Below are 6,000 nucleotides of genomic sequence, written 5' to 3'. Positions count from 1 at the left end.
GATAAACAAGATTTATAAACACCATACAGCAGATTGGCAACACACATAAGAAGACAGCAATGATCACAATGGTAAAGATGTTCAAATTGGGAACATAAAGGTTGGGAGATTGAAAAGATTGAGATTGAAAATCAATGTTAGTTTGATCTAGATATTGTAATTAACGAAAGTATTTATGTCATCAAAAAGGTACAAATATAGGCTACATTTAAAATCCTTTGTCATAAATATAACTGAAGTGAAAACGAAGATATATGCGTTTTGATAGTTACTTGATGGCTAGCTCTGAGAGTGTGAAGCCCTGCACACCAGCCAATAAATTGTATAATTAGTTTCCATATATTTTAATTAATCTTAAAAATCTATATGTCAGAAGAAAGGAAGATGTAGCCGTTAATGTGACAACATTTAAAAATATATATCTCTTAAGTTAAATAAATAATACCACCTTATCGCCTGTGTCCGGACACATGAAAACTACCTAGGTATCAGTATCCAGCCAGGCGGGGATCACAGGCTGCACAATACTGATAAATTATGTAATGCACTACTTGTGGTCGATCTCGAACCCATTTATGATGTGACGACTTATAGTGAATTTTGTAACTATCTCATCAAGATTGTAACTTGCTTAGCTAAATGAATTGTGGGGTTCGGTCCATTCATTTTCTTTCTTTATTATGCACCCCATAATACCCATCCCGTGGGCGGTGGTGTAAAGGATTACAGAGGCACATAATCGGTTCAGGAACTGAACCCTCTAGTTCGTTTAGCTAAGCAAATAACAATCTTTTGACGCTAGTTACAAAATTATTAATGTACACATACTTATGCATACATGTACATATACATACGTATACATATATACATACACATGCATATTTAATCACCCACACAAATACACACACCAGTAATCTTTTGTGTCACAAGTGATTCAACAAGAGGCTCACAACAGTCACTATACAAGGCACTTTACATCTATGAAGAGTCGCACAGTTACTAGTCTTGCTCCACACCCACCCAACTGGGCGGCAGCTTTACAGTCATGTGCTCCACACCCACCCAACTGGGCGGCAGCTTTACAGTCATGTGCTCCACACCCACCCAACTGGGCGGCAGCTTTACAGTTACCTGGTGTTATTCTTCACCTACATCTTTTTCTGGTTAATCCCTATTTACATTATGCAGTTCAGGCTTCGTCGCCAGACTATAGTTTTTAGTTTAGTTAATTTGTCACATAATGGGTTCAGGGACTGAACACACAATTTATTTATCTAAGCAAGTTACAATCTTGAGGAGCTAGCCACAAAATTCATAATACATCGTCACATCAACAACATGGGTTCGAGATCGACCACAAGTACAGTTTCTAAATTAAGCAAATGCCATATGTGGAGAGCTAGTGTCACAATTGATATGTTTGTCCTACACATTTCCACAGTAGTTTGCTTGGGTTCTTTTAATTATCTTAGATATCATTGAAGAGAACCTCCTAGGTACTATACTGTATATATGCTGGTAAGAAGTATAATTATCCTGAGAAATCGTGTAAATTATGTTGTACGAGTGCTTCCAGTTAAGTAACATAGTTCATTTGTGTGCGCGTGCTTGAAGAGGAAATGTTATCCCCCCCCCCTCCCCATTGTAAATATTTGTGGGTTTCAGACCATACGGCCGCGGCTTACCCTCGCCGCGGTCGAGGGTAAGAACACCGGATGTATACCCAGTATTACAAGTAAACATTAGCAATAACAATTATGGAAAGTTCCTTCACCTATACATAGAGAAGAGACTGAACTTCAGCACCCACATACAACACACAAGGGATGCTCTGAGAGAGAGAGAGTGAGAGTAAAAATGTCCACTGAGGTCTGATTAAGTCCTTTTGGGGACCTTAATCATTAGGACGTCCAATGATTAACGCAAAGTGAAGCGTATTCAGATGGTATATTGACAACATTCAGCATATCTCATAATGACCTAGTAGTACTTGGTGCACAAATACCTTTTCCAAAGGAATCGCAAAACATAATTAAACACAACTGTACCGTACAGTGTTATATATTTATTTCATTTTGAACAATTATTAACATTAAAGGATAAATCCTTTAATTGGTTGAAATTGGTTTTAATATTCGAAATCTAATTTGTTGATGTTAAATAATATAAGGTTCAAATTTATTAAGATACATACTTTAAAAACTATTTCTATTTGAAATTTAAATAACATTAAAAGAGTACAGAATATAACAAATACCGACTATATAAAAGACCTGACACTTGCAGCACTTAATTATGCTATTGTAACACATTGAAAGTAATAACATTATTTGATTCAGCAAAGCATTTGGTAAAGTTATAATAATAATAATAATAATAAAAATAATAATAATAATAATAATAATAATAATAATAATAATAATAATAATAATAATAATAATAATAATAATAATAATAATAATAATAATGTATTAATTATTTTAAATTATAATTCACAACTTGCTAGCGCACAAGAAACAAATCCACGAATCATCATTACATTCTGTAACACCTACACATGATCCATGGTGCCAAATATTGCAAAGGTCACAGCATACCATCAGCTTCAAATCATTTGGCTTTCTGCAAATGCAGTACACTTCCATCGAGCATGACCGGATGATTCGTTTTCTTCTCAGTGTCAGAGCTGCAGGGAATGAGGTGAGATACTTTCCTTTAAAGTTCTCTTGAAGATGTTGTCTCATATTCTGCATATCATACGAGGTTCACCGGATCTACACCACTTGCAAGTGATGCAGCAAACGCCGCAGCATACACCCCACTCATACTTGAATCCCTGTGTCTGCTGACATTTATTATATTGCATATCAGCTTATCATCCTGGCAATTAGCAAGAGCATACAAGATAACTTCAGTAGATTTGGATGGTAATTTATGTCTGGTGTCGTATATGTTAATTTGTCCCGTTACTCCAATGTTGGAAACGTTGATGGTGACCCAGTGACAACCATCAACTTGGATAATTTGAATAAATTCACCAATTGTAACTGGCCAGGAGAGGTCCCGCTACAACGCTGGGTCATGAAGGCCTTCTACGCTTGGCACAGTTTGTTTGATGAGGTCACATGCAGATTTTATATGAAGGTCAGAGAGCTGTACATTTGTTCCAATGTTCATTATCTCGTCATCTGTTAAATAATTTAACATTGTCGAAAGTGAAGCACTGTTATCACTCTCCTTATTGTTGCATTGGTGTGAGGAGTGGCAGTGATTGGTGCAGTTTATTTTTTCTTTAAATAGGGACATATATTTGTACTGCAGATACCAGTACAGTTGCACCGTTTCTTTATATATTTTATACTTGGGTTAGCAAGGCGAGACGCTTCTCTTAACGTGATACTGTTGGTATCAAATAGAAATAGTTTTTAAAGTATGTATCTTAATAAATTTGAACCTTATATTATTTAACATCAACAAATTAGATTTCGAATGTTAAAACCAATTTCAACCAATTAAAGGATTTATCCTTTAATGTTAAAAATTGTTCAAACTGAAATAAATATATAACATTGTACGGTACAGTTGTGTTTGCCTGCCACAGCCTTGAGAGCACGGAGCCTCTCTCTACATTGGCGACCCAGTCTGGCTAAAACATTGCGGTACAGTAGAACCTCAAGACCAAGGTATTTGTATCTGGTAACATAGTCGAGCAGAGAGCCATCATCCAACTGCATTTTGCGAACGGCCCCACCCCGTCTGGGTGGGTGTCGGTTCAGGATCTTTGTTTTCTCTACTGAGATGACTAAGCATAGTTCCTGACATGTGTACAATACAGAGTTCAGAACATTTTGGGTGTTGGTATACCCATTGGTGTGGATCAGTATATCATCCACATAGCTAATGATGTGTTCGCTGGACCTTCTAGTTACTAAGTTTAAAAGTGCATTGATTAACACATTGAACAGAGTAAGACTGAGGACACCTCCCTGTGGAGTGCCAAGTTCAAAATCTCTCGTTACACGCCTATGCCCTTGGAACAGTACAGATGACTTCCTGTTGGATAGATAGCCTCTTATCCACCGTAGAAGCCATCCTCCAACATTCATTTTAGCAAGTTCTCTCAGAATGACGTGTGGGTTAGCAATGTCAAAGGCTGACTTAAGATCTAGGAAAGTGGTATATGACCTATCAGTATGCAGGGTGAGGAATGTGGTAATATAGTGACGTACACTCTTTCCATGCGTGAAGCCATATATCTGGGGAGACAACATATTATTAATTTTGTAAAGGAGACGGGTGAGAACATCCTCTCAAGACACTTATAGAGACAACTAGTGAGGGAGATTGGGCGAAAAGCACTCGGCTGGTGAGGTTTAGGAATGGGAATAATAAGACTGTTGGTCCATGACTTAGGAAACTCCCCAGTTACATAGCTCATATTATACAATTGAAGCAAGGGATTCCCTGGAACTAACAGAAGCATATGCAGTATGCCGTAAGTAACTCCATCCTCCCCGGGTGATGTAGCTTTGCCTTTATGTAGAGCAGAATCTAGTTCGTATTCAGTAAAAAACATGTCACAGTCATCCTCTTGATGACGCATAAAGTCAAGGAGCCTTGCCCTATCAGTATATCTATTATTTAATTCATTCTGTGAGGGTAGAGGAAGACTGTCAAAGCTGGAAGTGGTGGCCCAAGCATCAACAAGCTCATTTGCTCTGTGCAGAGGATTAGGGTACGAGATCTCTGCAGCATTTTTCCCTTTGATCTTGTTGATATCCTTCCATGCTCGACTTAGTGGCGTGTGAGAATTGAGACCACGGACAAAAGTTTCCCAGTCTGTCTGCCTTAGCTCCACCATACGTTCCCTGGCCTTAGCCAGAGCCGCTTGAAAGAGCCGAAGCATTTCAGCAGTGCGGGTCCTTCTATAAGCTAGTCCAATTATTCTGGCAGTGCGTTTTAGTGCATGCAATTTAGAATCATTATAATAAGCATAAGTGTTATGACCAGTGTAATTTGGGTTATGTGGCCTGGACGATGGATCAAGTGATTCTATAAACTGGTCGATAGTATCTGTGAGCTCATTGTTAAAATCTTCAACTGATGAAGGCTCAGATGAACTGTACCATTCTGACACATGAGTAACAAGATTGTCTCGTTGATCGATGGGCACAACCAGCCTCTTCCGCTTGAACACTCCACCAGGGAGGATAGAGCTTCCAATGTTTATAGTGGCTAATATGGCCAGATGATCAGACGCCATATCTGGCACTATTGAGGCGCACACGGTGTGGGAGACGTTGACACAGAGACATAGATCAAGAATAACCCCGTAGATATTCGTCGGTTCAAGGTCACCCACAATCTGTGCATCATCGTGGCTACCTAATAGTGACAACAGTTGGTTGCCGTTACGATTATTGAACTGCGAATTACCAATATTCCTATGCCTAGCGTTATAATCACCTATAATGATGGTAGGCACAGTCTGAATGCAGATAGGAAGGTCAGCATAATTAAAGTTACAAGGAGTTGATTATTTAGTACATAGTTGTTTTTCTCTTTAATTGGATGATAGAGGAGGAGTCTTTAACGTGATTGGGAATACATACACACACACACATACAAACATACATACATACATACATACATACATACATACATACATACATACATACATACATACATACATACATACATACATACATACATACATACATACATACATACATGCGTACATACATACAGACATTCATACATACATACATACATACCTTACATACAGGTCCAGTCAGCATATAGCTATTTCGGGACAAAATCCAATACAGTTTATATTGGTGAGACGCCACTGTGATGAGGAGTTTAAATATCACAGGAACTGTAGGTTAATGTGTGACATAGGTGAGGTTAGATGAGGCATCTACAAGCATCAGCTGGAGGCTGATGGAGTGTTGTGGAGGCTGCTGGTACTATACCCAGATGTTGGAGGGTGGATTTGAC

Source organism: Procambarus clarkii, chromosome 30, assembly GCF_040958095.1.
Source record: "Procambarus clarkii isolate CNS0578487 chromosome 30, FALCON_Pclarkii_2.0, whole genome shotgun sequence".
NCBI classification, from domain to species: domain Eukaryota; kingdom Metazoa; phylum Arthropoda; class Malacostraca; order Decapoda; family Cambaridae; genus Procambarus; species Procambarus clarkii.
This window is presented reverse-complemented; position numbering follows the sequence as displayed.